At 52.3% G+C, this 14700-nt stretch overlaps 1 long non-coding RNA gene across 1 annotated transcript; it reads right to left on the bottom strand.

Annotated features, from left to right (window-relative positions):
- Positions 1–2132: 2132 nt before the first annotated feature.
- LOC118971824 (uncharacterized) lies at positions 2133–11843 on the bottom strand. The gene is made up of 3 exons (XR_005060505.2): positions 5682–11843; positions 4881–5212; positions 2133–3932 (listed from the first exon to the last, which is right to left on the bottom strand). It is a non-coding gene; the product is annotated as an uncharacterized lncRNA (long non-coding RNA).
- Between the last annotated feature and the right edge of the window lie 2857 nt (positions 11844–14700).

The raw sequence follows: 14700 nt of genomic DNA, 5'->3' as shown, positions 1-14700 counted from the left end.
CACAGTACCTGGAGCTTCTGCCCTAGAAAGCTCGGGGTGCTTAGCCAGACACACCGCGTAGGTCATTAGTGCTCAAGGGCCTTCAATGGAGAAAGGGCGCTGGAGGGGCAAGTGACTGGGTATGAGCTGTGAGGGCAGGGGGGCTTCGAGGATTGCCACCACAGGGCCCGGGCCTGGAGCCCTCTGTTATCCAGGCACCCCCACCATTCCCTTCTGCTCTATGACTCTCACAGACAGGAACCTGCCGCATTCCACTGGCGTCCCTGGGCAAAAGCATCCTTTAGCGAGTCATCTCCCCCTCTGGCCTCACTTATGCCAGCTGCTCCTGGGAAGGGTGAGGACTGCCTGGAGTCCCCGCTGGCCTTCCCCGGCACCATGCCCACTTGCAGGGGGTATTTGTAGTCTGCAGCAGCTGCCTGACAAATGGTTCTATTTGATGGCAGCTGTAGGGGTTGGGGGAGACATCAGCTCCCATGGCCAGCCCTGCTCCCCATCACCCCCTACCCTGGTGGGGCCTGGGACTGGCCCTCCCCTACCCCACCCTTCCCTTTGCCCTGCTAGGCCAGCCAAGTGTGGGACCCTGTTTTCAGACCTGGTCTTTTCCTTCCTCTGGAGCAGCTCAGCCCCTTTCAGCCCATCTTCCCACCTCCATCTTTGCTTGGACCCCCGTGTCCAGTCTTGACACTCCGCAGCAACCCTGTGAGCCCCTCTGTCTGTGAATTGGTCACAGCCTGGTACCATGCTAGGTGTCAAGACACCAAGATGCATGACTTTCCACCCTCGCCTTCTAGGAGCTCAGACCTGCTGGCAGAGGTGGCCCTTCAACAGATTTTTGCCAAGCACCCACTGTGTGCCAGGCATGTGCGGGGCACTGAGGCTGGGGCAGCAAACAGAACTGCCACATCCTGGCTGTCACAGAGCTTAGGATACAACCTAGATAGACACACAGCACGTCAAGGGGTCAGAAATGTAATGAAGCAAAATCAAGCAGAATCAGGGGAGATGTGATGGCTCGGGGTGGGGAGCTCACATACAGCATGGTGCCTGCCTCTCTGATAAGATCGGGGATCCATGTGGGTCCCCCCAAGACAGGGCATTCTAGCAAAGGCCTTGAGGACTAACATGGAGGCAGCCAGGCTGGATCAGGGTGGCTGCCCGCCTGGTTAGGTCCCCTGGGGAGCATTTAGGAAGCGCTGATGCCCGGGTCCAGCTCAGATCAATTCACTGGATTTTCTGGCAGTGGAAGTAGGCATCAGTAGTTTTTTCAAAGCTCCCCAGATGACCCTAATGTGCAGCCAGAGTTGAAAACCACTCATGTAGGACCTAGAGGGCACGGGGGGAGGGTTCTGGATTTCATTCAGAGGTGAGAAGTCACTGCCCTCTATTTTAAAGGTTCAGAGAGGCCAACAGATGTCAGCCCCCATGACAAGGGGGCTGTGAGAGGAGGAGAGGGATCCCCCGCCCTTACTGCCACTAGGAGGAGGCTTTGGGGGGCTCTCACCCCATCTCCTGGAGAGAGGGCTGAAGCCCCGGGGGTGAGGGAACTTGCCTGGCCACACACAGAATAAGGGGACTTATCAGAATTTGAAGCCAGGTCTGCCCACCTGAGCAGGGCAGCGGGCACAGGATGAGTCTCCCCACTTGTCTGCATGGAGGACATGCATCTGGGCTCCCAGGGCCTGGGAGCAGCACCCTCACCTTCTGGTCACCTACAAGCATGGCTGACAGGCAGCCAGCAGGCAGCAGAGTATTGGCCAAAAGTCACTGTCACCACCACGTGTCCCTCACCAGCACCCAGCCCCCCTCTGGACCCTCTGCACCTCCCACCATCCACCAACTCCAAGGGCAGCATTGGGCACTGGGGCCCCGCTTCCTGCCCCGGCGCTGCGGCTGGCTGGCATTCATCCTGGCGGTCAGCGTCCGGCCTCTGCCGAGTGCACCAACTCTGCAGGATGCAGGGCACAGGGCAGCTCTGCCTTCTAGGTGCATCAGCCTTTCCTCCTCTCCTTTCCTCTGCCCTCTTCTTCTACCCCTCTCTCTCCCTCCCCCCTCTCCTACTCCCCCTTTCTGCCCCTCACCTCCTCCTTCTTCCTGGGGTGACTCTGAGGAACACTTACCCCAGAGCAGTCATTCACCTGGCCTCTTCCCTAAGGAAGGAGGTTTTGCAGCCTCTCCTCCCCAAGTCTCAAATCCCGACAAGTTCTCCTGATGCCAGGTGCCCCTTTCCTCTGCACCGCCCCCCCCCCAATTTCCTAGCAGCCGTGGCCGCACAGGCGGGGCACTGCGGCAGCTGTTGCATGGGCGGGGGATTCAGCCAGAACCTGTGGGTATGTGGCTCTGCCCCCCTGAATGCAGCCAGCACTTCTCTCTGGTGGAATCTTCTAGCCCAGTTTCTCATCTTCCTGCCTCCTCCTTCCCTCACTTATTCATTATTCATATGCCAGTTCCTGACTATGAGCCAGGCTCTTTCCAGTACCCGAGATGCACACTTGACCCTGGCTCTGGCTCAGACCCTACTTGCAGAAGCTCAGAGTCTCAGATCACTTAGGATGTGGTCTTTGCTTCCTCTCATGAGCTCTCAGTTCCTTGGGGGAAGGGGAGTTGACCATTAGTTATTCTTTCTAAATTCATCAAGTTTCTATATTTCAGACACAACAAAAACTTTTAATGCTTTCCACGTTTTCCCTGGAGGAGGGATCAGCTGGGTCCTGGGTTCCCTGCACATCCAGAGCTCCAAGATACACAGACCTGGATTCAAGTCCCAGTTCTGCTGCTTGCAAGCTGTGTCATCTAGAGCATGTTACTTAACCTCTCTGGGCCTCCATTTCCTTCTCTGTGAAGTGAAAATGGTGACAACATCTCTTTCACGGAGCTGTGAGGGCTCCTGAGAGAATGCCCGTAAGGGGCCTGACACAGAGTGCCCAGTAAGCGGGGGCATTAACATCCCTCGGCACAGGCCCACCCCCTTCTCTCACTGCAGGAATCCCAGTTCCCTTTCTCCCCCAGGGATCCCAGTCCTGGCATTAAAATCGGACCATACATTTTCTTTTCTTGCATTCTTCAGATTGTTAAGATCTCAATCAGCAAGAATGTATCAAGCACATTTTACCTAAAAGATTTTGCAAGACTTTAAGATGACCTCAGCCCAGAGTTCTGTCTCCACAGAACTTTAAACCTAACTGGGGAAGTAAACATGGAAAGAGAGTTGCTGATAAAAAGCACTGGGTCACAGGCGTTACTCGCGAGGGTCGGCGGCCTTCTGAGGCACTGAGCACTCCAAGCCGGGCCGGGAGAGCGCTTGGGAACTCCAGGGCCCTCGCTGCCACTGGTAAGTCTTAGGAGATCATGGAGGAAGGGGCCACTGGGATCTGCCAGGTCTGCACCTCATCTGACCATGACCTTGGGTCTCTTCTCTGCCAAGCAGGGCGGCGATGTATGGCCCACAGGGGAGAAGCGCTCCTCCGAGAAGCGGAGAAGAATGTGGCGAGCCGTGGTTCCGGGGTTGCAAATGCCCTTCTCCTGGATTCCAGTACGCTCGGGGCAGTCTCCCAGTCAGGCCTCTGGCTTCGAGGCTAGGCTACCTTGACATTTCCAGACGTGGGACTGACTCTGGGGAGTGGGATCCGTCCTGGGATTCCCAAGGCTGGAGCTGATAAGTGGGAATGGGCCCCAGGGTTTGGGCCCAGACCTGTTTCCTGCCTTGGGCAGATGGCTTGGCAAGTTCCCCTCAAGCCCCTGCGATTCTACACCTCCAGCCAAGTGTCCCACTTGGTAACGGACAGTACAGAGAAGGTATAGGGGATTCAATAAGCAGTAGAGGCAGTGCAGGGTGAAGGTCAAGGGCACATCTCAGCCTCGGAGTGAATCCTGGCTTCACCACTTCCTAGTGGTTGGGACCATATAACAGGAACTCTGTGCCTCAGTTTCTCCATCTGTAAAATAGGGTGATCTTAGGATTAATGTGGACATTAAATGAGTTAATGCATGGAAAGCACTCAGAATTTAGTGGCCACATAGAAAGAGCCACATGGGTTATCTCTGACATCATCTGCCCCCAGGGCAGAAGAAGGCACCTCTCACCCCTGTTTTCATAGTGTTATGACCAGAGAGAAGGTTTCTCACTGGAGGGAGGAAGGGTTGTATGGGGCACAGGAATGAAAACCAGCCCTTCTGTCCGTGGAGAGTCACCCATCTTCCCAGTCGGCCACTAGAGTTTGAGAATTCTGATGTCCCTTATCCTAACAGGTAGATGTGTTAAGCAAACTGCTGTGAACTTAACATCTAAATTAAGTTTTTTTTTTAGTTTAACAGACGTATTAGAAATTTCCTCAGCCCTAACCACTCTGTGGAACACTAAAGATTCAGAAAGAAGTAAACAGTGCTCCTGCCTCAAGGAACTCACAGTCTGTTCAGGGAGAGATAAGCTGATGGCAGAAATAACAATAGTAGCTTCCAAGTGGACGCTGTTATCTGCATCTCCCAGATGCAGTGGTGATAATCCCAGAGGGTGTGAGCCGCCTGCCCAGAGGACTTGCTCCTTTAAGCCTCCTGACCGCCCCCTTCCTCAGTCCCTGCAAACCTATCAATTTTACAAAAGCCTCAGAAAGGGAGTTGGCCCCCTGCCCTCTAGGCTCAGTCCATAGCTGTGAATGAAAGCGGACTGGCATAAAAATGAAACATCTGCTACATTAGGAACCTGCTGGAACCCACCCTTCCCCCATCCTCCCCTTCCTTTCCCGGTAGCAGTGAGCACCCCAGACCACCCCATGCCTTGAGCTCAGGCCCCTTTAGACAGGAGCACCCATTTATAGGCACGTGGTAAAGCTGTCTGTCGAGGTCCCTCGGCCTGGCCTTCCATTCCCTCCGCAGGTCAGACTCACCGCACCACAGGCAGGCGCCGCCCTTGCTGGAACTCCTGTCCTGGTTACGAAGGGGCACTCATGGTACCAAGGTGCCCTCCGAGTGTCCTCCCTGCCCCCAATTTTACATCAGCCTCTCCGGCTTGTACGAGCCATTCCTACTCTCCTCTTTCCAAGCATGCTTCGAACTCTTCTCCTCCAGGAGGCATTTCTTGGTCAACCCCATGTACACTCTTTATGTGCTCAGTTCTGTGGCACCAGGTAGGCCTACACCAGTGCGGATGCAAGGGGTTCAGGGGGCCTTAGCCCCTCATAAGCTCCATCACCCAAAAGGCTGCCCAAATATACACAACCTAAGTAAAAACGGAGAGCTTAGCATGGAAATGTGACTCCCAGGCAACATCCCCCACTCCAAACCAGTCCCACCCCAAAAGCCTGACTCTCTAGAAATTCTGACGGCCTGTCGTCTGCACTCAGATTTTTAGCATCTGTGAGGTCTCTTCCCTGGCTTGTAAACTCAGGTCTCTGCCTGGGTGAAGGGGGCCATGCCCTCTTGGGTGTGATACCCCCAGGCAGGCCACCCCACCCCCCAGTTGCTTGGTTAGGGTGTTGAAACCGGTTGGTGAGCAAGTGATTCCCTTATAATTATTGAGGCACTTTCATGCACACTAGCCCAGTTTGTGCTGAAACCATCCTGTGAGGTAGACAGGGCACGTGCGATTACCCCATTCCATGGATGTGGAAACTGAGGCCCTGGGAGGTTTAACCCCTTGGGTATGGTTAGTTAAGTGACAAAGCATGGCCTCCCCCAGGTACGCCTACCTGTCTCACTGCCCTCCGAACTGTTTTGTTTCCCAGGTTTTAAGCCCCAGTGTCCAGGCTATTAGGCAGTGGCCCTGGGGCTGGCGGGGGAGCCAGAATAAGCGGATTTGACTTCTAATCTGACTGGCCCAGCAGGTTCAGAATGCGGCCGCCTTCCCCTCCTGCACAGCTGCTCCAGCATTCGCTTGCCTCTCTCAGGACCCCCGGCTCTGGGAGCCTCGGGGCGGGGTCCCAGGAGGATGTGAGCCCGTGGACAGGCGGGATGTTTTTCCTACTCGACATTGTTCTGCCGGTGCCCATTGTGTGGGCCGAGAGCAGGACGTCACCAAGTCGCCTGGCAGGCTTTCAGCAGAGCTGGGGAACGTTTCCGGAGCGAGTTGACCTGTCATGAATGGCTGAAGCTTTTCAAAAGCTTTGGTGTTTCTTTGGATCCGCCAGACCAGGGGAGCCGAGGAAGGAAGGCCTTGGAGACGCCCCACTCCTGGCAGCCAGCTGCCAGGCTAAAGGGCCAGGGTCCCTGGCGCACCTGCGGTCGCCGAGAGGGCCTTGCCCCACAGCCTGAGGAGCAGGGCAGAGAAAATGGGGTGAGAAGGGGCTGGCGGACAGCGGGCTTGGCTAGGGGTTATGGCGCCAAAACGGAATGGTATTTTGTTTACGATGCTTCACTCCAACTTGGGATGGCTCCCACCGGAGGATGGGAACGGACCCGGGCCCCACGCGAAGCTTGATCTGAGCTCACCGCAGAGGAAATGAAAGGCCAGAATTGTTTTAAAGCAGCTTAGTATTGCCTTGTGGTGAGTTCCCAACGCAAAGCTCCCCCCTCTCAGGGATGCATTTGTCACGCAAACCTCTGTCTATCACTAGGCCGGGTGTCTCTGTAAAGTGTTTCCTAGGTGTCAAGCACTTTGCATCAGTTTTATCCTGGTTTGATTTAATACTCACAGCAAGAGCAAGAGGCAGGGGTAGGGCCCCGTTTCTCAAAGGTGGGGAAACTGCATCTCCGAGAGGTTTAGGAACTGCTTGCAGACCACACAGCTTCTGGGCGGAGCTGGGATTTGAACCCAGGTCTGTGACACTCCAAAGTTCATGTTCTACAGCAAGATTTCTCAAACGTTCACATGCACATGGACTGACCAGGCTGCTGGCTAAGGACGCAGAATTTGGGGCCCAGTCCTCTCTTGCCCCATTCTAATTCAGTAAGTCAGGGTTTGGGGGACAGAAATCTGCATTTTTGCCAATTTTTGCCGAATAACACAGGTGATTCTGAGGCAACTGGCCCAGAGGCTGAGAAACGCTTCAACCAAAAGAGCAGCAGCCTGCTCTGAAAACACGGGTGTGCCCCAGGCCCCTACCAAGACCCCGAGAAGCGGCCTCTGCCCTCGCCTACCTCTTGCGTGTGGAGTGAAATCGAGGAGAAGCAGCCCGGAGCCTCGGAAAACAAACAACAGATCTGTAGCCTGAGAAAGTCTGCCAGTTGCCCTTTAGAACATTTTAAACCCAAGAGAAGAACCTGAGAATCAATGATGAGGGACCCTCCCTCACCCCTCAGAGAGGGACCCCGCTGAGATCCTGAGCTGCGATGGAGCGGGGTTCTCGGAGCTGTGAGCATCAGGACCCACCTGCTTTGGAATTACATGGGGTTTGCTGAGGATGGTGAGTCCTGGGCCCCACCCCGGACCTCCAGCAGCCGAATCTCTGGGGTAAACTCTGGGAATCTGCATTTGAAATTCACTCAGAAGCAATTGTGAAGCAAACAAAGGCTTGAAAAGCAGTGCCCAGAGGGTCTGGAAGGACTCAAAGGAATGAATGCCTGAGGCTCCAGGTCGGGGGAGGCCCAAGGCTGCAGGCATCAGGAATCCCTGTGGCACAGCTAGTGCCAGCCCCGCTGAGCGCGGTCGGGAAGAGGAGGTGGCGGGGGTGCTGAGGCGCGGCAGGGGGATCTGGTCCACCCCTCTGCGGAGACCAACTGAGCAGGCAGCCGGTGCCTGTGGAAGAAGCCCGTTCTGTTTTTGGGCGATGCCAGCAAAGGGCTCCCAGCAGCATCCAGCCAGCACAGAACCCCTTCGCTCTGCGGGGAAGCCACGGGCTGGGCTGGGCATGGTGGGTTAGCATTCGGAATCGTGACCCTGCACTCGGATGGAGTGGCCTGGGACCCTCAGAGGGCCAGGGGTCAGGCTGTGGCCTGCAGAACCCTGAAGCCCAACCCTGAACCTGGAGGGCTGTTTCCGCCACTCCACAACCTGTTCGCTCCACTCGCAAGCCCCTTCCCCCACTCCAGAAGCACACACCTTACGCCCACCCAGACTGGGCCCTTCCTGCCCGCGCTGTGCCTGGGTCTTCTTTCCCTGGAATTGTCTCTGTGAGCTGGGGCTGCTCGCTGTTCTTCCTCACCACCCTCCAGCAGCAAAAAAGGCCCCTCTCCCCTCTCTCTTGGCCCTCATGCCCTCTTTAGAGGCTCCGTTTTGCTCCCCACCTCAACAAGCCCATGGCCAACTCCCTCGGGGGGAGGGTCTGATAAACCAGTTCATGCCCAGGAGGAGGACGAGGCACACCTGGGGCCCTGCACGGGAACAGGTGCGCTTCACTTCACAGGCTGCTGCAAGTAAGAGGTACTGTGAGATGGGGTGGAGGCCCCTCCTCTGGCAGGAGAGCCTCAGGGCTAGGAGCACAGACTGCGGAGCCAGTGGTTCAAATCCTGGGTAGACCCCTCATAGCTGAGCAACCTCTGGCCACCTGTTTCACCTCCCTGTGCCTCAGTTTCCTCATGTGTAAAACATATAATAAGTGTACCCATTTCCGGGCACAGAGAAAAACACTCAGAACATGTCTGACACATATTAAGTACTCAGTAAATATTAGCCATTAGTGCTCATTAAAGGAAGGCTTTTGAACCTGGGGAGACTTTTAAGTCTAGACTTCACAGGTAGCTGCCTGTGTCCATCCAGGGCTGTGTGCCCGCCCCATCCAGGCCTGCCTGGTGCTCTCATCTGGAGGTTCCATTGCCCATGGAACCACGTGTCCAAGCTCTCAAGCTGGGACTGTGCTCTGGGGAAATCTCCTTGGGAAAATGACAACATGAGAGCAGTAGCGGCCGGAGTAGGGGGCAGTCTCCATTGGTGCTTCTTAAGCCAGGGCACAAAAAGACAGGAGAGGCATTTGACATCTGCTCCTCTCTGCCATTGCCTTTAGTTCTGCTTCCATGTGAACAGGGGCAGGGCTTGGTGAGAAACGAGGGTGGGGGCAGGTCGTGAATCACTGGGTCTCCACCGTCTGAGAAATTGGGAAGGAGTGGGATTCTCTGGCACCTCTGTTCCTCTGCATGAATTAGACGACAAGGCAGGAAACAGTCTGGAGTCCTCCAGGCAAGGAGAGCGCTGGTGGGACCTTGCTCCAATCCCCTCCCCTCCTGGCCATTTGTCCCTGGAGAGGGACAGGAGGTCAGAACTAAAGGCTCCTGGGGGCGGGGAAGGGGTGTGTGGAAGTCTCTGGAGCAAATATCACCTGATCTCCCAGTCCCCCTTTCTCTTCTGAACGTGAGAAAGGACCTCTGCTTCCTCTCCTCGCCTGGGCAACCAGCCATCCTGGGAGAGCCCTTGCCCCTGGGGGTCAGTCCAGTACCCATCACCGGTTTGGCAGACGCAGCTCGCCTGAAGAATGCCACGAGGTAGAGGACCCTGCCAGGAGAGGGGTGAGGACCACAGCCAGGTCCAGCAAGCACCAAGAGCGCGCCCCAGAAACGCAAGCAGAAAACAGACACTGACGGGAAGTGAGAAGCGGGCAGTGACTCTCCTAGCACCTCCAGCTCGCACAGGGTGGAGGAAGCCACGGGGGACTTACTTCTGAGAGAGTCAGGGCCTGGCTGCACCTGGGAGCTCAGTGACGCCTGAGACAAGGGCCACGCACAGGAGGAATCCCATCCAGGCGGAGACAGTGGGCTCCCTGGGCACAGCAGAGGGTGCCACCTATTCTGTCTGGGACGGGGGACATTTGAGCTGGACTGTAAAGGCTGATTCACATTTCCGTAAGACAGGGGAGAACAGCCGAGAGGCCTTGTTCAATGTCCCGGGCGGGAAGGGGACGGCAATGCGGAAGAGGATGGAAACACAGAGGGGCCCTTGACAGGAGTCAGGAGGGACTGAGCTTACCCTCTGGGGGGTGGGCGGGGAGCATATGTGGTTTCGTCCTGATTATTAATAGCAATATACCTTTATCATAAAAAATTTGGGGGGAGAGCAGGGACAGAAGAAAAGCATAAAGAAGAAAATTAAAATCACTTATATGTCAACTACCCAGAAATAACTACTGTTAACATTTTGGTGTCTTCTTTTCAGATTCTTTTTTTACAAAGAGACATTTAAAAGGAGTATATGGGTGAGAAATACAATGTGTAATCTAGAGGCATATTAATGTAGCAAAATGCATGTTTCACATTAAAAGATTATATCAGAGCACAGTCTGAATTCAGAGGCTATGTAGATCAACATGCAAGTTATTATTATTTTATAATGACCTAGCAGGTGTACTTTAAAAAAAAAGTACATTGAGATGGTACAAAAGGGGAGTTTCAAATTTCATTTATTTTTAATAGATCACACATTCATGTGCTCCACAATTCAAAAGGTAAGAGTATATATAGTGAAATGTCCTTTCACCCCGTCTGCCACCATTAGTTCTCCTCCTTGGACTCAGTGAAGGTTGCTGTAACCTTTCAAGGATTTTATGCAGAGACAAGAAGTCAAACACGTGCTATTTTCTCCCCCTTCACACAAATGTTACATAAGTGTTAGCCACACATTCTGCATCCTCCAGTTTTCACTTATATACCTTTGATGCTATTTATTTTCAATATATAGTCTCCTCATTTTTTGTGGCTGTGATACCAGGGTTCTTGTTCACGGAACCAAAGAATGAACTTCGCAAACACTCAAGGTAGGAGAGCCAGGGAGAGGCTTTTACTTAGAGATCGAGTGAGAGGACAGAGCTCCTGGCTCACACCAGGAGGGGGCAAGAGGCGGCAGTTGTGCCGTTGTCTAGGGGCTTTATGCACAGTTGAAGATTTTCAGGAATGGGGGTAAAGGGCTAGGTGTGCACACTTGTTGAGTGGTCCCAGAATGCTCATTTTTGATGATTAACAGAAGAAACTTGCTGCTCTGGTTCTTTCTCAGGATAGCAGTTTCCATCCAGGAGCATGTCAGTTAAGATCACCTGCCTTGCCCCCAAGGTGGGCTGGGCTGTTGCCTGTTTGCCAAAATGTGTGTTAAGAATCTTACTTCTTAACTTTTTGGGCTGTTTATAGGTGGGCTTGCTTATGAAATTAATCTTTGGCCCAGGTTACAGATAACTTGATTAGGATTAGAGAAGGAAACACAGTATATAGGTACAATTAAAAATACCCTGGGCCTTTTAGCAGGCTAAGGTGAGTTTTACAGTGTCATGATCTAATTGGCACAATGAAGTCATGGGTTATGCTGAGATACTCTTCTTTGTCTGAGGAACACTCAAACATTCCAGGCTAAATTGCTCCTGGCCTTTTGAGCTGTAACTGATTTCACTGAAGAATGCCTATATTCCTAGTCTGGTATCTTTACCCTAGAGAATTAGTGTGACTGACTTTGCGTAATGCTTAACATGGAGTTTGGATAGGGACTTCTTTGTACATTGTTACATTGTTCTGTCTGTAATTATCTTGTGTTGCCTTTTTTTCCAGAGGCCCTCACCCTACTCCACTGAGGCCCACCGTCCCTGTCTCAGCTGTATCATATTCCATTATATAGACATATTCCAATGTATTTAGCAAGTCTCTTCTCATAGCCATTTGGGTTGTCTACATCTTTTGCTTTTATAAACAGTGCTGCAATACAGAATTTTGTACCTATTGTCACTTTATACAAGTACAGCTCTAGACTGAGGATAACTTCCTAGACGTGCAATTGCAGGTCAGAGGCAGGTGCCAGAATAATTCTGATGGCTGTTTCCAAACAGCCCTCTGTGGAGGTGATACAAACTGCTTTTAGATGTCCTTCTTTTGATGTCAATTAGGGATGAAATCAGGTCTGAACTTAGAGTGTAGGAGGCTGGATCAGAGCGGGGCAAGCAGAGCCCAGTGAGGAGGCTATGGCAATATGCAGGGGAAACCACCTGGAGCTAAACTGTGAGTCAGAACCACTGGACAACGACAGTAGATGGACCTGGACATGGAACAGTGAGGCTGTGCTGGTCAGTGGGCAGATTTCATTTCATTCGGGTGGGGAGTCTAGGTCACAAAGGGGACTCCAAATAATAGAGGTGGGAGCCCCTTCTTTGGGGTCATTGAGCCCTCTGATGGGGGGGGGTGGACCCCTGGCTGCCCTACCTGTTGCTTGGGAATTGACTGTTCCCACGTACTGTTGGCCAGCCCCTCTGTTCCCAGCCGTGGCTGTGCTTCCTGCCTCCTCTGGGCTGGCCCTAGCATTGACAGGGCAGACGTGGACTGGCGCTTGGAGGCCGGAGTGCCAAGGTCTCTGACGGGGGGACCAGGTGGGTGAGGAAGCTGCATCTGGAGTGAAGAGACAGGTGAGAAAAGCCACCAAAGATGGAGGAGCCCCGGGCTTTCAGGAGCCTCTGTTTCCCCAAGTGCGGAGATCTGTGTTGTGATGATGGAACTTGCAGATTCACTCATTCTTCTGTGTTAAGAAGAATGACTTTCACTGCGAACAGGGTAGAACAGACACACGAAGAGGGACTTGACGGCTTGCCTTTAAAGGTATCTCATGGGCCACACATGTTTGCTATTTCTCCTTCTGTGACCCCACTAAAACGATAATAAAGCAATGAAGAAAAGTGTATTCTCCCAGTGGTGAGAACAGGAGGGGGGCCGCCGCTGACAAACATGGTTGGCAACGACACAGGAGCTGGGAAATGGAGAAGAGGAGCTGCCGATGTAGGAGGCGGAGGACAGGGAACCCAGAAGGAGAGGCAGCTGAGCTGTACACTGTGCCGCAGAGCCCCAGGGGCCAGGCGCAGAGCGGCCCCAGGGCGAGACAGTGCAGAGGGGGCAGGAGACCCAGCCACGGCTGGGAGCAGACGGGCTGCGGACTGGCCAATAGCGCGCGGAACAGTCAATTCCCAAGCAACAGGTAGGGCAGCCAGGGGTCCACCCCCGACAATCAGAGGGCTCAATGACCCCAAGAAGGGGCTTCCTCCTCTGTTACCTGAGTCCCCTTTGTCACCTAGGCTCCCCACCCAAAGGAAATGAAATCTGCCCACTGACCAGCCAGCCTCACTCTTAAATATGAAAAGACAGACCAGATATCTGAAAACAGCTCCTAGCATGAAAAAGAGTTGAAGATCAACAAACGGGGGGAGGTCCGGGAGGATGCTCCATAAGAAAGAGAAGTGTTTAGGAAACATAAGAGACAAAAAGAAACCTTTCAATAACCCATAGGTGTCCTCAGGGAGATGTGAGGAGGCAGGACATCCCTAAACAAGGACAGGATGCTACGTAAAGAGCAACTAGAAAATGCAAGTGTGAGGGGAGGGCCTGGAAATTAAAGAGAGAGGATTATGGAAAAAATGTCAGTAAAGGTGTTGGAAGGTAAGAGAATTAGTCTGACCTCTGGATAAAAAAATATCTGAAAAAGAAGTGCAGAGAAAATGGAAGGGAAGAAATTCTCAAATGAGAAAATAAAATTCCCCAAAGCTAAAGGACAGAATTTTCCAACGTTGAGGGAACACCAGGAACTCTGTGCATAAGCACCATCATGGTGAAATTTTAGAACAGCAATGATAGAGGCAATATTCTAAAAGGTCCCCTTGGAAAAAAAAAGTTTACCTCTAGAAACATAAGAATTAGCCTGGCCTTGGGATTCTCATTAGCAGAGACTAAGAACAAGGCCTTCCACATTCTGTGAGAAAAGCGATTGTAGCGAAGAAGTCACTGAATTACCAAATTACCGTTCAAGTGTGAGGGTGGTACTATGACACTTCCAGGAACAAGGGACTCAAATCCATACACCACCCACTCCTGCTGAAGAAATTACTTGAAGATGCAGCGCAGCAAAGTGATAGCATAAATAAAGAAGAAGAGAGGGAGGGAGGTGGGGAGGGAGGAAGGAAAAAGCAGTGGGACCAGCCCAGGGCATCAGAGAAGTCCCAGGCAGACAGCTCTGTGACAGAAAAGCAACATGCCCGAAAGATGCCGCAGGAAGAGGGCCTTGTCTGTATGAAAGGACCCTGGGGAAAAGGGGGACCTCATAAATACAATCATCGATAGGCCAAAAAGTCAGAAACAAACTTGAAGAAATGACAATGGTGAGTGAAGAGGAGTGGAAAGAGGAGAAGAAAGACAATCTGAAACTCTATGAAAAACAACAAATCAAAGAAAGGAAATGTAATCATGGGATATTTCCGGCTCTCCTACAAACAGTATTTACATGGTCACAAATGCAAACTCTATTTATGGGATTTAAGCTTCTAGAACTAATGTACAGGCAAAGCATGAAGGCCTAATGGTTAGGAAATTGGATAAAGTTGTTATCAACATGGAGCATGGAAAGTAAATGTTCAGAAGACAGAAGCGGGGAAAGGTGCCAAAAGGGACAGTAGGAGTGATGACAGCCTCGCCCTGCAACATGGTGAGTCACAACTATCAAAAGCTGAGGGGATGAGAAATACAGATATAAAAATGTTATGTAAAGCAACAAAGAAATCAACTGATTTATTTTTATTTTATTTAGAGGCGCTACATAAAAACAGCCATATAACCATGTTGGGAGTAGGGCTGGGGGAGGGTTTTTTGGATGATATCTGTGAGCTAAATCTGTATCTTTCATGGTTATAAATCAATAGAGGATGTTTAAAATTGAGAGATTCAGAAACAGCAGCATATGAGTATGATTTAGAGATGCAGAAGTCACTCCCCAAAGGAAACTAGACGAGAAGCAGGTGCCTCTGGCGAGCAGGACTGGGGAGGAGGCATGAGGTGAGACTCTTCACTGGTTTTATTCTGAACCATGTGCATGAATTACTGGGGTAGAGAGAT

Source organism: Manis javanica, chromosome 11 (genome assembly GCF_040802235.1).
Source record: "Manis javanica isolate MJ-LG chromosome 11, MJ_LKY, whole genome shotgun sequence".
NCBI lineage: Eukaryota > Metazoa > Chordata > Mammalia > Pholidota > Manidae > Manis > Manis javanica.
This window is presented reverse-complemented; position numbering and strand designations above follow the sequence as displayed.